We start from the raw sequence: 20,142 nt of genomic DNA on the forward strand, positions 1-20,142 counted from the left end.
CAAATGCAGGAAAAAGCACCAAACATGTGGAAGACATAAAAGAGGCCTATAGACCATGTCCCCTGGAGGGGGAGACCTGGTGGCACTCAGAGGAAGGCCAGCAGGTAGCCAAGAAGAGACTTGATACCCTATGAGAATATATAGGGGGAGGTAATCCCCCTCAGGAACAGTCATAGGGGAGGGGAATAATGGGAAAATGGGGGGGGGGAGGAATGGGAGGATACAAGGGATGGGATAAACATTGAGATGTAATTCAGAAAAATACAAACAACCAGATGACGGAAACCAATAAAACAATTCAAGATCTGAAGATGAAAATGAAAACAGTGATAAAAGCACAGACAGAAGAAAAATGGGGATGGGAGACCTTAGAGAAGAAAGTAAGCAACACAGAAGTGAGCTTCTCTAACAGAATTGAAGAAATGGAGGAACGAATCTCAGGACTAGAAGATACAATTGTAGAACTTGAAGCAACCAGCAAAGAAAATGCTAAATATGAAAAATTCCTGACACAAAATATCCAAGAAATCAAGGACACCATGAAAAGACAAAAGCATTTCTTTTCTAATATCCCACATTTCAATGGTGTGGCATGCCTTCTTTTCCTGTTACATTTTTGACATGAGTTTCATGTTCCCTATAGCAAAATTTTCATAGTGAACATTCACTGAAACTTCATTTTCCTCTTGTTCTTATGTTTTAAAGGCATGCTATCATACTAGAGAACTGGCCACTGGTTTCTTTTTCTCTGTAACACTGAGTGGCTTTTAAAAAGAACAGAACTATTTTCTTTAACTCATGCTTGCTTGCCTAGCTTATAAAGCTTCATTAAATTTCTAGACGGTTACAGTTTGCAGTATTCATACTAACTCCTATTTTTATTTTTATTGCCCTCAGAAGGGCAGAATAGTACACAAAGACATAGGCATGCTGTGGAGAGACATGGTAATTGGAATACTTTGATCACACAACACTGTAGCAGTTCTCCTTATTCCTAGGAGAGCTGTTACAAGTCATTTTATAGATGCTTTCTCAGCAGATAGCACCAAACCATTCATACACCATGTTTTATATATACACATATCCATAATAAAATTCAATTAATAAATTAGGCTTAGTAAGAAAAAAACAGACTTAATAGAACATAACTATAACAATATAAGAAAATAAAAATGATTTAAACTATAGATTGTTTATTTCTGGAGTTTACATTTGGTATCTGGAAGCCTCAATTGATCATGACTAAATAACACTGGATAGAAAACAATACTGCCTATAGAAGAAGGCTAAATTCAGAAGGCTTTCTGACAGTCAAAGTGATATTCCTTGAGACCTTTGTGTTCGTGCTTAGGTGCATGTACAATTGGATATCATGCTAAATAGCAACATGCATTCTAGTACTGCAGAAATTTATTTTATACAAGAAGTAAACAGATTAAGCATCAGAGAAGTAACATTGTAAGAGTTACAAGGAAAGCCTACTAATATAAAGTAGTTACTGTATATTAATGTGGTCATGATAACTCTCTGATTATAAGCTGACTAGAGGCTAAAAGGCAGGACTGTGAGAGCAACAGTTGTGGATAACCCTTAGCCCAGGGAGCTAAACACATTTGGAACTGGAAGGATTAATGCTATTTATCTTTAGGATATTTACTGGAATAGTCCTTATGATTTTAACAATTTGATAGAATTCTGTAGACTGTATTTTGATCATACTCACTGATTCTCCCCAGATACAGATTTACACCTGACACCAATATCTGTCTTTTTTTCCCTTAAGGATAGACTATCTCCCAGGAACTGTTTTGGTCCCTTGCTTTTCACAGTCTCTCTGCCTTCTTGTTTAATATATACCTGAGCTTTAAATATAGGAGGTATCTTGTAACTATATTAATTTATGTCAGGCATCACAAAAGACAATTAATATCTATATTTGATCAGTTGTCTTTCTGTTGTCATTTATTGTTTTAACTTAATTGGCTTTCATCTAGTGAGCATTATTATTTACCCATCTTTATATAATTTACTCTATACATTTTTTATGTACAATGATTTGTTATATCATTGACTTGGTAATTCCTCTTATCAAAAAGTTTTTAATATAATATTAGAACTATTACATTTTTTATTTTATTTATATTTGCCATATGCTCTTTCTATTACTATGTAAACAAGCTTTGCTTCAGATTCATGATCTTCCTACCTCAATCTCACCAATTCTGCAGTTATAGGGTTTTGAAGCAACATCCACTTCAGTTTTCTAGGTATAACTTATTTAGTCTGATGTCGGTTGAGTTTTTGTCTCTTCAAAAGGCACATTGAAGTGTTTATTCCTAGTATTTAGAAGATCCTAGTAGGAAAAATGTTATTTATTGTTGTAATTAACTGAGTCTATTTTCCTATACCAAAAAACAAGATGAATGCGTTTGTTGTTCTGAGGATAAACATAGAGATAGGCATGCACAGAGTGATACCCGTGGTGACAGAAGGAGATGCTATTCAGGTGACTCAACAATGCAGTCTATAAGACAAGAAGCAACAGGAGTTTCCAGAAAGCTAGAATAGGGAAACAGTTCCATTCTGGATTCTTAAGGGAGAATATAACTTAGTAATAGTATAAGTTTGAGTTTCTAGCCCCCATAAGTTTCAGAGAGGAAATCTTTGTGTTAAGCCACTAAGGTTTTAATTATGTTTGTATCTTATCTCCTGATTGAGTTGTGATGCAATGTAATGGTGTGCAGTTGCCTTTTTATTACTATCATCCTGCAAAATATCTAATATTCTTAATGTATCATTTTTCAATTTGGGTAAACTGCCTGCATCCTAGTAATGTCCTTTTGTAAATGAATCAAGAAGGCATTAAGGTAAGTGGCCCATTTTCTTGACTTGGAATCAGGAAGTCCTCTGAACTATGTGGAGAATCCCCTTTGTTAACAGACACAGCTGCATGTTTTGTTCCTTTTTGTAGATCAGGACTTTAAAAACCTTTTCTAGTTCTCAATAGAGAACAATTTATGTAACTCTGGGTATACAGGTATATTAAATAAGCACACAAAACATATTTCATGATAGTGAATCACAAATAATTTATGTTAAAACAATTTTATGGTATGCAGAGATACATATAAACATAATTTTAACACTGATAATGATAACAGAAAAATTTATATACAATAAAGGCCGAAGAAGAAGTTAGGGAGACCACACACTTCATAATAGCCAGAATTAATATAGAGTATCTTGGTATAACTCTAGCAAGTCAAGTGAAAGATCTGTATAACAATAATTTCAAGACTTTAAAGAAAGCAATTGAATAACATATCAAAAGACAGAAAGACCTCCCGTACTTGTAGATCAGGAGAATTAATGCACTAAAAATGACCATATTACCAAAAGCAATTTTGAGATTCAATTTAGTCACTATCAGAATTCTAACAAATTTCTTTACAGACCTTGAAAGAACAATAATCAATTTCATATTGAAAAACAAAAAAGCCTATGATAACTAAAGCAATCCCATATAGTAAAATAACTTTTGAAGGTATGACTCACCGTGATTCAAGCTGTACTATGGAGCAATAGTTTAAAAACATAGTGTTAGCATAAAAACAGACAGGTTGATCAATGTAACCAAAGTGAAGACTCAGAAATAAATCCTCTCATCCATGGACACTTCATTTTTTGACAAAGAAGGTAAAACCATAGAATGGAAAAAAGAGAGCATCTTCAACAAATGGTGCTGGTCTAAGTGAATGTTTGCATGTTGAGACTCATATAGATCACCCTGCACAGAATTCAAATTCAACTCAACTCAATCAAAGATGTCAACATAAAATTTTATATACTAAACAAAAGATAAGGTAGGGAATAGCCTGGATTGTGTAGGCACAGGAGACAACTTCTTGAGCCTAGCACCAACAGCAACTAAGTTCAACTATTAATAAATAAGACCTCATGAAACTAAAACCATATGTAAAGCAATGGACACCATCAATAGGATAAAACATCAGTGTATGGAATGGAAAAAGGTCTTCAACTGCCCTACATGTGTCAAAAAACTGATATCCAAATTATATAAGGAACTCAAAAACTAAACACCAACAAACCAAAAAACCCAATTAAAATTGGGATATTTATATTTGACAGCCTTGAAGAAAACATCTTTCCTATCTTGGTGTATCTAAAATTCTAAATGTAAATCAATATCTATCGTATCTCATTGTTATCAACTTAAAAAGTCTATCTAGACCTAAGAACATTTTAACTTCTAAACAACTAAGCTTTATGTCTTAAACCCATCAGAGACTTGAGAAGGAATAAAATTGAGTATACAGGAAGTGCAGGTTAGTAGCTTGCCAAAGGAGAAGATGAGAGAGACAGTTTGCTACCTGAATGGTCACCTAAAACTCTCTATAATATTGGAGCATCATCTTTAGCCTTCTGGCCCAATATATCTGACAGACATATTTGTGAGGCAGGAACTATTGAGAACTTGCTTACCCTGTCTTGGCAGAGTTTGGTTAATTTTAAATTCATTGAGACAATATTCTAATGTATCTTTAAATTATATAATGGAAAAGTAGCACAAAACTATTTTCTCTCAACTACATAGTGCTCACCAAACACATTACAGTGAATCGTGGAAAATATCAAACTTATATTAAATAGCTGTTGCTAATTTGTCATGTCTTTATAAGTGTTTCTTCATATGTAAGTCTATATAGATTCATATTATTATATTTATAAGATGCATTTATACTTATAAATACTAAATACTATATAAGGCTGCCAAATACAAATAACCAAAACACTAAGAATATAGCATTTATATAATTCTTGATTGTGTCATGGTTCTTTTTGCTATAGGTAGTTTATTGTATATATGTGTTATAATATAAATGTATATGTAAAATATTTAATAAAAATTTTAAAAGAAAAAAATGGGGTAAAGAACTAAAAAGAGAAATATTTCACCTGAGGAATCTCTGATGGTCCAGAAGCACTTAAATAAATGTTCACCAACCTTATTCATCTGGAAATTGCAAGTCTAAATGACAACGATATTCAATCTTACACATGTCAGAAGAGCTACGATCTCAAGGGACAGGATTTGGAGCAAGGAGAACACTCCTTCCTTGTTGCTTGGTGTACAAACTCATAAGTCACTTTGGAAATCAGTTTGGTGTTTTCTCAGAAAACTGGAGCTAGTTCTACCTCAACACCAAAGCTATACTACTTCTGGACATACTCCCCAAAAAATGCTCCACCATACCACAAGGACACTTGCTCAGCTATGTTCATAGCAGCTTTATTTGCAATAGCAATAAGTTGGAAACAACTGTGTTGGCATAATGTTTTGTGGGCCACCTACAATTGTCTAAGATTTACTCTAGTTCATTCAAGTGTTTATTTCTTTATTCCACTATCTGGTTTCAATTCACATCAGGACTACAAAGGGTAGAGAAAGAGATTAGGAAGTGGGATGGCACCAGGAGAAGATGATAGGAAACATCAGGGGAAAGGAACCTTAGAAGTGATTTAAAAGTAAGCATAATGTGGGAAAATTCATCTGGAAGGAATCTAAAATATCTTGGAGTTTAGAAGGAAGTAATTATATCTCAGTATTGTGCTCTAGAATAGTTAAATTAATCATGTGTCTTTACTAGGTAAGTAGCTGGTTAAGGAGTAACTGCTGCATTACTATACTATGAGTCAATATTAACTATTAATAATAATTTTACGTAAACTAGGTGTCCCTCAAATGAAGAATGGATGAAGAAAATGTGATAATTATACCAAATGGAATTGGTGTAGGGGCACCTCTGAGTGAGCTGGACACCTAGGACAATTGAAACTCCCAGGAATCTATAAGAGTTACCCCAGCTAAGACTCCTAGGAATGGAGGATATGGAACTATAACAGGCCATGCCCTGTAACCAAAAAAGACTTCCATTAGAGGGATGGGAACACCAACCTAGCCACAAAACCTTAGACTCACAATTTTTCCTAACTATGAAATGTCCAGGGGTAAAGATAAAGCAGAAATTGAGGGAAAGACCAAACAATGACAAGCTCAGGTTGAGACCCTTGCCATGAGAGAGCTCGCCCCCATCCTGACACTATTAATATTCTTCTATATTTGCAGACAGGAGCCTAGCATAACTGTTATCTGAGAGGCTTCACTCAGCAACTGACAGAAATAGGTGCAGAGACCCACATGCAAACATTAGGCAGAGCTGTGGAAGAGGGGGACAAATAACTGAATGAGCCAGAGAGGTCAAGGACATAAGAAAACATATGGAATCAAATAACATTGGCCCATACAGGCTCACAAAGACTGAAGCACCAAACAGACAACATGCATTGGATGAACTGAGGCCCTAGGCACATATATAACAGTTGTGCAACTCAGTCTTCATGTGTGACTCCTAACAGCAGGAGCAGGGGCTGTATCTGACTCTGTGGTTGCCTTTGTATGCCTTTCCCCTAACTGGGCTACATTATTTAGTCACAATAGGAGAAGGTGAGTGCAATTTGATATGCCAAGACTGGTTGATATCCATGGGAGTTCTCCCCTTTTCTAAGAAAAAAAGGGAAGAAGGGAGGAAGAGGGAATGGACAGGTAAGAGGGAGGGACTTGGAGGAGAGAAGGGAGTGGAAGCTGTGATTGGGATGTCAAGATAACAAATTAATTTTTAAAAAAACTACTAAAAAATAGATGTCCTGCTTATATACATATATTTGGAAACAACATACTCTGAAGGAATATAGAATTCTACAGTGTCTTACAGATTTGTTCTTTAACCTGCTTTTCAGCCTGTTCCCTCTGTGGATACTGCCTTTATATAGCTCAAATATCATGTAGATTCTATCTTCTTCTCTCTTTGTTTCATCATCAACAATCAAAGTCTAACAACCATGTAACAACTTATAGCACACTAAGAACAAACTTTCCTCAGTGCTTACATTGACCACAGACAAACTTGCATTAACTATCAGTATTGTATTTAAACTTTTCTCCCTAGATTGGGTTATCTCAGTTACTTTCCTGTTGCTCTAAAGAGATACCATGAATAAGGGCAGTTACAGAAGAAAGAGTTTGTTGGGGCTTCTGCCACCAGAGTGTTAGAGTTTGTAATCATAGTGGTAGAAAAATGAGAGCAGGTACATTTGCCACTGGATCAGTACCTGAGACTTTGCATCTTTATCCTACATTATCATATGTAAAGTGAGATCTTACTGGAAATGGAGTGGCTTTTGAAACCTCAAAGCCCACCCACAATGGCACACCCTCCAATACTTCCCAAGCAGTTCCATCAACTGGAGACCAAACATTGAAAATATAAACCAATGAGAGTCCTTCTCATTGAAATCCCCACACTGGTGGTACGGAATATGAGGATTTAAAATGTTGGACCTACAAACGATATATGCTTCATTCACATGCTGGTGCTATCTAACAGAGGTCTGATGAGGTTGTTTCCCATGCAAAAGGAAGTATGGAATATATTCAGTTGTAAATGGATATTAACCATATAATGCAGGATAACCATTCTATAATCCACAGACCTAAAAAAGCTATATAACAAGGAGGAACCTAAGGAAGATGGTTAATTCTCATTCAGAAACTAGAATAGACACTGAAAGCTGTTGAAAAGAGGGAACAGAACAGGAACCCTCCATAAATGTTCTCTGAAGGACTCCACCCAGCAGGGAATTGAAGCAAATGCTGAGATTCACAGCTAAACAGCCAAACTTTGGGCAGAGCTCCAGGAGTCATATGGCATAGTTGTGGATAGAAGGATCCAGAGGAGACATAAGCTGCACGTGGAGACTAACAGAGCAAGGGGTGAAGGGGCTTGCTGAGACTGATAAATCAATAAGTCTACTGTAAAAAGACCTCTTACAGAAATGACTGCACCAACAAGACAAGAGCAATGACTATATCAATAGATATGTAAATGAGGAAGGGAGAGTATCAAACAGGGTCCTACTTGCATACAAGGAACTACCGACAACTGGTGATTACTGAAAAAGGAAGAGTTAGCCATTCCTAGGGATAAGAGTCCAAATTGTTGTCCAATACAATGTGGTTACATCTAAAATGATATATACACAAACAACAGCAAAAAGACTCAAGAGGTTGTAGTAATACATTTGTATACATGTATGTGGTAATAATACTTGTAAAGAAGAAGCTATTAATTCGATGGTGAAGGGTAGAACTTGGAAAACATTAAAGAAGGGGTTGGGGCAAGGGAAGGGGTTATAGGAAGGAAATGAAAAGAGACAAGCATCTTCAGGTGCTTCTAAAAAATTATATGTAATGCAAGTAATGCTCTCTGACCTGTAAGTTACTCACACAACCCTTATAATGCATGCCTTTTGTATCTATTTTCATCTTCCTGAAACATTTTTCTGGCTTGATCATTCTTCTAAAAGGCCTGGAGTAAACGACCATTTGAAGATAAGTCAGGCTCATGAAGGTGAGCACAGTTCCAGAGTACCCTATACACAAATGTAGGAACAAAAGCAGGCAACAAATGATACTGATGCCATGGTTCTGTGCATAAAGTAACTTTGTTCCAATCCTGAAGACTTAGGTTCAATCCTCAGCACCCATCTTTTAGACAGAGGTCACCAACAACTGTTATTAGTTTCCTAAGCCACTCACATGCACCAGGGGCACCTGCCTCCCATTTAAAAAATAAAAACAAAGGATGATTTATTTAAAATCCTTAACAATATCATATTTTAATATCTGATCAGTCAAGGCATTAGGCTGTGAAAAAATGTTGGTTTATGACATGAAATTTTGTAGAAAATACCTTTAACCATCCTGACTATACCAGTTTTAGATATTACCCTTTAAACCTTCCTGGGAATACTTCTTCATAAATTATATCACATTCAATAAATAGATGACTTTATAGAACATAACAGCCCCCTGAGTCCAATTCTGAAATAATTGTTTATTAATGTGGGACCATGAGCAAGAATGAACTTTAAAAGCATTTTATTCATTATGTTATGTTTGTTGTTTAGAGGCAGGGTCTCATGTACCCCATGTAGTCAAGAAAGGGCTTGAACAACAGGTTTTCCCATTTCAATCTCATAAATGCCAGAAAAAAATAATAATGATATTATTATTAATGTATTTATAATTAGCCTTATAATTAGCCTTGTCATTTCACATCTAGCATATATTTTAGAACAATATTATTCTTTTAAAAAGTGAATTAATTTTTTCATATATATTTTTGTGGTATAGTTATTTCTCTTAGTAAATGTTAACATTTTCTTAGAAAAATTTAAAAGCAGGAAATAAGACATGATGTCAACATTAGAATTTTAAAACATTTTATTCCTAGTTTATGTACAGTCTTAGCCTATTTTATACCATAACCTTAACCTGTTTTATGGTTAATGCCATTTCTGAACATAGTGTGACTCTCTAAAATGGTTGTATCCTACTCCATCTAGTGGGCACAGAATAACTTTCTATACTGTTATGTGTAGATAAGCTCCAAACCTGCATGTGCTGAAATTCTATAAGGAATACTTCTGCAAATACCTATCTTTTCATCCTCCAGTTACATTAATTCATTTTCTGCCATAAGTTACTACTTTCATGCTTAATCATTAAAATTATTTGGCATGGCACATAGGTGAGGTCTCTTGTTTTAGATTTGCGCTCTGTTTTCTTGAGAGGCAGTGGTATTCATGCAGCATTAGTCCTCTGTATTAAACTCTTCAGTTTTATTCAGTTGTCAGGCTCCATGAGTAACTATGACATTGTGATGGCTATCACTCTACATCATTATTTAAGCTTCTTCACCTAAACTGCTCACCCTTTCTCTATAGTTTGTTCCTTTATCAATAATTACAGTTATCTCACAAGTATGTTTTATATAAGCATATCATCATCTCAGTAGTCTTACTGCCAGAGACAACTATTTACTGTATCATATGATTAAATTCCAGCCTAATACCATTTGCTTGGTTTTTTGTGCAATCATGGGTCACTAAGGTCTTCCTACCCTGATCGTATCTTTGATGACATCTCTTCTTCAGTATATTTGAGGCCTGCACCACCAGTAATTTTCTCAGCATAAACCCAAGTACTATTTATTGGATTTGTTTCCAATGTTAAAGGGCATTTTTTATTAATTAATTAATTTACTTAATTCACATCCTAATTGCAACTTCCTCTCCCTCCTCTATTCCCAGTCACTTCTTCTCACTCACCCCCCCACTCCCTCTCCCTTTCTCCTCAGAATAGGGGAGGTCTCCTTTGCATATCAACCCAACTTAGCATATCAAGTTGCAGTAGAAGTAGGCACATCTTCTCCTACTGAGACTAGAAAAGGCAGCCCAGTTAGGGAAAAGGTTCCCAAGAGCAGCCAATAGAGTCAGCGACAGCACGTGTTCCCTCTGTTAGGGGTTCCACATATTGACAAAGCTACATATCTGATACATATGCATAGGTGGCCTAGGTCTTGTCCTAAGCATGCTGTTTAGTTGGTGATTAAGTCTCTGTGAGTCCTTATGAGCCTGGATTAGTTGGTTCTGAAGGTTTCCTTGTTGTGACCCTGACCTCTCTGGCTCCTTCAGTACTTCTTCCTCCTCTTCTTCTACAAGATACCCTGAACCCTTCCCAATATTTGGCTATGGTTCTGTGCATCTGTTTCTACCAGCTACTGAGTGAAGCCTGTCAGAGGACATTTATGCTAGGCTCCTGTCTGCAAGTAGATCACAGATTCATTAATATTACCAGAGGTAGGTCTAAAGAGATGGCTCAGCCGTAAAAGGCTAGGCCCACAACAAAAACTATAAAAGGTACTCTTTTTTTAAAAAATGCTTATTTATTATTTATTCTGTAGACAGTCTTCTGCCTGCATGTACACATGCATGCCAGAAGAGGGCATCATATCATTTTATAGATGGCTATGAGCCATCATCTGGTTGCTGGAGATTGAAGGGCTTCTGAAAGAGCAACCAGGCTTCCTAAACTCTGAGCCATCCCCTATCAAGGAGAAATTTGTGAACATTTTTGGCAAAGAAGGTAAACCATTTTAACTAACCACATATAATAGAACAATACTCTTTTGTGTCTAAGCAGTTGCCTAAACATATATGATGGAATATTAGCATATAGATGCTTAAATATTAGAACATATACATATATATGTGTGTGTATGTGTACACACAGATACAATGTTTAATCTATGCAAACTCTTAAACATTTTGTGGACATATGTTTTTTTTTTTTTTTGAGTACCAGTATTCAATTCTTTTGGACATGTACTTAGTAGTAGGATGGAATTATAAAACGTTATGCTTGAATAGGTGTGGTAAGAATAGACTGAATCTTGTCCCTGATTAAATGGAATTGTTTTTAAGTTTCTATCTATTTAGTCTTATTCTGGCTATAGGCTTGTTGTATATTGCCTTTACTACATTTACGTATGTGTCTTGTATCCCTGATCTATCCAAGAATTTTTTTAGATTTTTTATTTAAGGAATTTATTCAGATTACTTCTAATTTGTTTCCCCTCACTTATATCTTCCCATTGCCCCTCCATCCCTCTTTCATCGTATTTCACTCCCCTAGTTCTGTGACATAAGGGGACCTTGTGCCCCACTATAAGATCACAACCTATCAGGTGTCTTCCTGGTAGACTGCTTACTCTTCCTCTGAGTGTCACCAGGTCTCTCCACCAAGAGAAAGTAGTCAATTAGGGGGCACCAGAGTTCATGTCTGGATCAGTCCCTGGTCTCCACACAATTGTGGAGAATGTGGTGTCCATTGGTTAGATCTGTATAGGGGTTCTAGGTTTACTGCATGCATTGATCTTGATTGGTAAAGTAGTTTGATCTGACCCACTTTGGTCTAGATCCTCCAGCTTTAATGGTCTTCTTGTAGGTTTCTAGGACCCTCTGGATACTTCTATTTCCCCCATTCTTCCTTACCTTTCTCACCTATAGTCACAATAGAAATTTCCAGTATCTATCCAAATCTTCAGCTAAGTGAAGACTTTCAGGGAACATCTCTGTTGGGCTAGTGTTCAATAATAGGTGAGTATACACTGTGTTTATCTTTCTGGGTCTGGGTTAACTCACTCTGGATAACCATTTCTAGTTCCATCCATTTGCCTGCTACCTTCAGGATTTCCTTGTTTTAAAGAGCTAAGTAGTATTCCATAGTGTAAATATACCACAGTTTCTTTATCCGTTCTTTGAATGAGGAACATCTAGGTTGTTTCCAGGTTCTGGTTATTAGGAATAAAGCCGCTATGAATATGGTTGAGCATATTTCCTTGTTGTGTGATGTGGCATCTCTTGGGTAGATTCCAAAGAAGGGAATAGCTGGGTCTTGAGGTAGCCCTAGTCCAAGTTTTTGGAGGAAGTGTCAGATTGATTTCCAAGGTGGATGTACAAGTTTGCACTCCCACCAACAATGAAAGAGTGATCCCCTTTCTCCACATTCTCATGAGCATACGCTGTCACTTGAGTTTTTTATCTTAGTCATTCTGATTGGTATAATATGGAATCTCAGAGTCATTTTGATTTGCATTTCTCTAATGACTAAGGATGTTGAGCATTTCTTAAAGTGTTTCTCAGCAATTCGACATTCCTCTGTTGAGAATTCTCTGTTTAGTTCTGATCTCCATTTCTTAATTGGGTTATATATTTTGGTGGTGTTTAACTTATTGAGCTCTTTATATATTTTGGATATTAGTCCTTTGACAGATGTAGGGCAGATAAAGATCTTTTCCCAGTCTATAGGCTGTCACTTGTTCTGTTGACAGTGTCTTTCGTCTTAAAGAAGCTACTCAGTCTCATGAGGTCTCATTTATTAATTGTTGACCTTAAAGCCTGGGCTGCAGGAGTTCTGTTCAGGAAGTTTTCTCCTATGCCAATGAGCTCCAGGCTCTTTCACACTTTTTTTTTCTAAAAGATTCAGTGTCTCTGGTTTTATGTTGAAGTCCTTAATCCACTTGGACTTGAGTTTTCTGCATGGTGATAAATAAGGATCTACTTGCAGATTTCTACAAATAGACATCCAGTTAGACCAGCATCATTTATTGAAGATGCTTTCCTACTTCCCTTGAATAGATTTGGCTTCTTTGTCAAAAATCAAGTGTCCATATGTGTGTGGGTTTACTTCTGGGTCTTCAGTTCGATTCCACTGACCCATCAGCCTATTGCTGTGCCAGCACCATACTGTTTTAATTACTGTTGCTCTAGAGTACAGCTTGAGATCAGGTAGAGAGATTCCTGCAGATGAAATTTTATTATACAGGATTGTCTTAGCTATTCTTGGTTTCTTGTTTTTCAGTATAAAATTAAGAATTGATCTTTCAATATCTTTAGATAATTGTGTAGGTATTTTGATAGGGATTGCATTGAATCTGTAAATTGCTTTTGGTAAGACGGCCATTATTAATATGTTAATTCTGCTGACCCATGAACAAAGGAGATCTTTCCATTTTCTGATGTCATCTTCAATCTCCTTCTAAAGAGACCTGAATATTTTTTCAAACAAGTCTTTCACTAGCTTGGTTAGAGTTATTCCTAGATACTTTATATTGCTTGTGACTATTGTGAAGGGTGTGGTTTCCCTAATTTCTTTCTCAGAACTTTTTTTTCCTTTGTATACAGGAAGGCTACTGACTTTTTTGAGATAATTTTGTGTACAGTCATTTTACTGAAGTTGTTTATCAGCTGTAGAAGTTCTCTGGTGGAATTTTGGAGGTCACTTATGTATACTATCATATCATCTGCAAATAGGGATAATTTTACTTCCTCCTTTCCCATTTGGATCCCCTTGATCTCCTTGTGTTGTCTTATTGATCTGGCTAGAACTTCAAGAACTATATCGAAGAGATATGGAGAAAGTAGGCAGCCTTGTCTGGCCTTTGATTTTAGAGGCGTTTCCTTTAGTATCTCTCCATTTAATTTTATGTTGGCTATTGGCTTGCAGTATACAGCCTTTATTACATTGATATATGTGCCTTGTATCCCTGATCTCTCCAAATCTTTAAACATGAATGAATTTTAGATTTTGTCAAATGTTTTTGCTGCCCCTAAGGAGATGATCACGTGGTTTTTTATTTCAGTTTTTTTATATGGTGGATTCCAGTGATGGATTTCCATATATTGAACCCTTCCTACATGCCTGGAATAAAGCCTGCTTTGTCATGGTGAATGATATATTTGATGTGTTCTTGGATAAAAGTTGCAAGTATTTTATTAAGTTTTTGTTGTTGTTGTTGTTGTTTTTGTTTTTTTGGTTTTTTGAGACAGGGTCTCTCTGTGTAGCCTTGGCTGTCCTAGACTCACTTTGTAGAGCAGGCAGGTCTCGAACTCACAGCGATCCGCCTGCCTCTGCCTCCCACGTGCTGGGATTAAAGGCGTGTGCCACCACCGCCCAGCTTATTAAGTATTTTTGCATCAATGTTTATAAGAGAAATAGGTCTGAAATTCTTTTTATTTGGTGGATCTGTGTGAAGTTTAGGTATGTGTGGCCTCATAGAAGGAGTTTGGTAATGTTCCATCCATTTCCATTTTGTGGAATAGCTTGAAGAGTATTGATATTAGCTCTTCTTTGAAGGTCTGATAGAATTCTGCTCTGAAACCATCTGGCCATGAGGTTTCTTTTTACATGGGAGACTTTTAATGACAGCTTCTATTTCTGGAGGAGAAATGGGACTATTTAATTTGATTTTCTGATCTTTATCCCACTTTGGCAAGTGTAAACAATCAAGAAAATTGTCCATTTCCATTATATTTTCAAATTTTGAGGCATATAAGCCTTTGAAGCAGGAACTTCTGATTCTTTGTATTTCTTAAGTGTCTGTTGTTATGTCTCCTTTCCATTTCTGATTTTGTTGATTTGGATAGTGTCTCTCTATCTTTTGGTTAGTTTGGCTAACAGTTTGTCAATCTTGTTGATTTTCTAAAAGAAAATCCTGTTTTGTTGATTCTTTGACTTGTTCTCTTTGTTTCTAATTTATTGATTTCAGCCCTGAGGTTGACCTCTAGGGTGTTTCTCCTTCTTTTTTTCTAGAGCTTCCAGATGTGTTTTTAAGTTTCCTATATGAGATATTTGCAATTTCTCTATGAAGGCACTTAGTGCTATGAATTTTCCATTTAGCACTGCTTTCAATGTGCCCCACACATTTGGGTATGTTTTTCCTTCATATTCATTGAATTTTAGAAAGCCCTTAATTTCTCTCTTTATTTCTTCCCTCACCCAGTTTTCATTAAGTAGTGAGTTGTTTAGTTTCCATGTGTGTCTAGGCTTTTTGTTATTTCTGTTGTTGAAGTCTAGCTTTAGTCCATGGTGATCTGATAGGATACAAGGTATTATTTCAAGCTTCTTATATCTGTTAAGGCTTCCTTTTTAACAAACTATATGATCAATTTTGGAAAAGGTTTCATGAAGTGCTGAGAAGAAGGTATAATACTTTGTGTTTGGAAAACACAGTTTTGTAGATATCTGTTAGATCCACTTGAATCATGCCAATGGTTAGTGTCATTATTTCTCTATTTAGTTTCTGTCTTGTTACCTATCCTTTGGTGAAGTTGGGGTGTTGAAGTATACCACTATCAATGTGGGGGGGTTCGATGTGTGGTATAAGCTTTGTTAATATTTATTTTATAAAAATGAGTGCTCTTGTATTGGGAGTGTAAATGATCAGACTTGTGATGACATCTTAGTTGACTTTGTCCTTGATGACTATGAAGTGTCCTTCCTCATCTCTTTTGATTAATTTTGGTTGAAAGTATATTTTATTAGCTATTAAAAGGGTTACACCAGCTTGCTTCCTGTGATCACTTGCTTGCAATACCTTTTTCTAGACTTTTATCTGAGGTAATGTCTATCATTGTGGCTAAGATGTGTTTCTTGAACACAGAGGAATATTGGATCTTGTTTGTGCCTCCATTGAGTTAGTCTGTGTCTTTTTTTTTTTTTTTTTTTTTTTGAGACCATTATTTTAGACTATTTATGTTGAGATATATTAATGACCACTGACTATTAAGTTCCTTTATTTTGATTTTGGTTGCAGTAGAGTCTTTGTGTGGTTATATTTTTGCTACAGTGTAGTTATCTATATCCTGTGTAATTTTGGTTGTAGTTTGTCACTTTTGGTTGGAGTTTTCCTTCCTACTCCTGTAAGGCCACATTTGTGGATAGGTACTGGCTGAATGTGTTTTTGTCATGCAATATCTTGTTTTCTCCATAAATAGTTATTGAAAGTTTCACTAGGTATAGTATTGTGGCCTGGCATCTGTAGTCTCTTAGGATTTGCAGTCTACCCAGGCCCTTCTGGTTTTTATGTTCTCTGCTGAGAAGTTGGGTGTAATTCTGATAGGTTTGCCATTAAATGTTACTTGGCCCTTTTCCCTTGCCACTTTTAATATTTTTCTTTGTTCTGTACATTTTTTGTTTTGATTATTATGTGGCAAGAGGATTTTCTTTTCAGGTCTATTCTATTTGGTGTTCTGTATGCCTCTAGTATGTTTATATCCATCTCCTTCCTTAAACTGGGGGAATTTTCTTCTATGATTTTGTTGAAAACATCTTCTAGGCCTTGGACTGGGCATCTTCTCTTTCTTCAATGCCTGTTACCCTTATGTTTCCTCTTTTCATTGTGTCCTTGATTTCTTCGATATTTTGTGTCAGGAATTTTTCAGATTTGGCATTTTCTTTGATGGTTGTTTCAAGTTCTACCATAGTATCTTGTTCTCCTGAGATTTATTTCTCCATCTCTTGAATTCTGTTAGAGAAGCTTACCTGGATAGTACTTCCTTTCTTCTCTAAGTTCTCTCATTTCTGTCTTTCTCCTTTCTGTGCTTTTATCATTGTTCCCATTTTAATCTTCAAATCTTGAACTGTTTTATTGATTTTCTTCATCTGATTGTATTTTCCTGAATTTCTTCCAGTGCCTCTCTATAGACCTCTCTAATGTCTTCAGTCTGTTTGGCTGCATCTTCCTGCATTTGTTTATGGATTTTATTCATTTCCTCAATTATCATCTTCATTACTATGGATCTGAGGTCATTGTCTTGTATTTAAATTGTGTTTGAGTTCTCCTGTTGATTTCTTTGGAATAGTTGGGATCCATAGATGCCATATTCTTTAGGTTTTGTTTATGTTTTTTACACCAGCCTCTAGTCATCTTGCTGTCTCTGATGTTGGGCGGTAGTTTCTGGTGTCCTTTCATGGATCCAGCAGGTGACCTGATTTCAGCTCCAGAGGACTTGACTCCACACCCTGAGCTCTCCACTCGGCCACAGAGGCTGGTTCTGGTGCTCTGTCACCCAAGAATCAATTTGAGATAGTGTAGATAAAGCCGGTTATCTTGCCTTTGGTTGGGTTTTAAAACTTTATGCTAGGGCCCTGGGGCTTAGGTGACATAGGCTCAGTCCTCATTAGAGTGCAGGAACCCCTTCTGGCTTGTGTGGGTTTCCAAGGATTCTGCCTGCTCTGTCCAGGCTGTGATATCTGATACTGCCCTCTTGCTTGTGGGAGTAGGCTGGGCTTCTGCCTCAATCCTTTCAGGCTGGATCAGTCCTGTACTGGTGTGTGTGGGCACTTCTGCTGGGTTTTGGCAATTGGTCAGACTCTGCCAGAGCTTGAAGAGATGTCTCTCTGGGTTTGGGCAGGTGGCTAGTTTTCTGCCCCATTTCTTCTACCTAGTTCAGACCCTTCTGAGAGCTTTGAAGCCCCTAATGAGCTGTGGTGGCCATCTAGGCATCTGTTCACTCTGCTCAGGCCATAGCAGTTCCAGCCCAGTGTGTGGGAACAGTCTACTGGGGATGGAATGGTAGTTTCTGCCTAATCCATTGAGACTCTGTGGCCTTACATCAGTCAACCTGAGTGTGAGGCACTGAAATAGGGATGGAGGGCATGTCCACAGCTGCTTGGGCCCCCATGTCGACCCTTGGTCCCTCTGTGCACCGGCAGGCCCAGATCCACACTCTTCAACCCCCCTGGGCCAGCTAGCCCAAAGATTGGTGAGTGGGACAGAGAGCACTGTGCTTAGCTGCTCTGGACTTTGGATTTTTTGCCAGTTTGGTCTCCTGCCCTGAGGACTTCTCAGGATTCATGGGTCAGTCTGAGGTCAGAACCAGCCTTTTTCTTGTATTTTTCCCAGGCCTGCAGCTCCAGGTTGGAGTTACACTGCCCACAGTTCGGTCTCAGATACTGAGTCACTGATATAGCACATTGCAGTTGCTCACTGGCATGTATGGGTCCAGACTTTGGGGACTGGGCACCCCATCCTCTGTGAGCCATCGGGGTTTCCTGAGACCAGACCCACCTGCACTTTGTGACACTCTCTCACCTAGGGCTTTTCAGAATTTGAGACTTATAGCTCCCACCCTGGTCCCTAGTCTCAGTCCTGCAGACCAGCTGTCTTGTGTGTTCAGTGCCATCTTGGATCTATCCAAGACTTTTAACATGAATGGGTTTTGTATTTTGTCAAATACTTTTTGACAACTAAGGAGATGATCATGTGGTTTTATTCTTTCAGTTTGTTTATATGCTGCATTACATTGATGAATTTCCATATATTGAACCATCCCTGCATGCCTCGGATGAAGCCTACTTGGTCATGGTGGATGATATTTTGATATGTTCATGGATTTGATTTGCAAGTATTTTATTGAGTATTTTTGCATCAATATTCATAAGGGAAATTGGTCTGAAATTCTCTTTGTTTGCTAGGTCTTTTGGTGGTTTTGGTACCAAGGTGACTGTGTCTTCATAGAATGAGCATAATAATGTTTCTAATTTTTTTTGATAGTTTGAAGAATATTTTTCACTTCTACTTTGTTGGTTTAGATAGTGTCTTTCTGCCTTTTGGTTATTTTGGCTAAGCATTTATTTATTTGTTGATTTTTTTCAATGAATCAGCTTTGGTTTCATTGATTCTTTGAAATTTCTCTTTGTTTCTAATTTGTTGATTTTTAGCCCTGAGTTTGATTATTTCCAGATCTGGGTGTGTCTGCTTCTTTTCTTACTCTTAGGGCTTTCTGACATGTCATTGTGTTGCTTGTATGTGATATCTTCAATTTCTTTATGAAGGCCCTTAGTATGATGAAGTTCCCTCTTACAACTGCTTCCATTATGAAATCCTAGTTAGATCAATACAACAACTAGAGGAGATGAAGGGGATACATATTGGAAATAAGGAAGTCAATGTGTCACTACTCATGTATGGTATGATAATATATATATATATGTGACCCCCTTGCCTTGTCACAGAGGAAAAGGATGCAGGCACTCCTGATGAAGTATGATAGGCTGGGGACAATTGGTAGGTGAGAAGGTCTCCTGGTCTCTGATGATTATTGGAAGGGAATGGGGGGAGTAGGGAATGAGGGGGTTACTGAGAGAAAATGAGGGAGGGCCTAGTGAATACATTTTTAAAAATAAATTTAAAAATTTAAAAATTAATTAAAATAAAATAAAAAAGTTATGCTCATATTAACTTTGTAAGAAAGTATCTAAATTCCTTCTTCATGGTTCATGGGCCACCAGTTTTTACTCCCACCAGAAATGTATTTGTGTTATAATTTATCTACAGCATACCAATGTTTAGATTTTTTTATGTTATATCCACCCTAGCAAAATCAGTATCTCCCTGTGGTTTAATTTCTCTAGCATAGTGATATCAAGACTATAATAAATATATTTGTCTTTCAAAGCATAATTTTAATGAAATGTATACATTTTCTTAGCACTATTTGAAGTGATAGATTACAGTAAAATTAAACATGATAATTTATTAGGTATCATCCTCAGAATAAATGGTTTCTCCTGTATTGGAATTCTATTACTGTGGATACCATATGACTGACTTATATACCACAATATTTTCAATAAATAAATAGTGATATAATAAGATTCAAGTGTATTATTTCTAAACTAATTCATAAATCTAACATTCTATACCTTTATGTATCTCTCAGGTGTCACATTATTACAGTAATTTTGTTAACTGTTTGAAGCCTTCCATATAGTGTTTTCATCTTCTATGCCATTTTTAGTTACTTTTCTATTTAGTTACTTTTCTATTGCTGTGATTAAAAACATTTGATTACAGTAACTTAGAGAATAAAAAG

This window comes from Acomys russatus, chromosome 15 (assembly GCF_903995435.1).
Source record: "Acomys russatus chromosome 15, mAcoRus1.1, whole genome shotgun sequence".
Taxonomy (NCBI): Eukaryota; Metazoa; Chordata; class Mammalia; order Rodentia; family Muridae; genus Acomys; species Acomys russatus.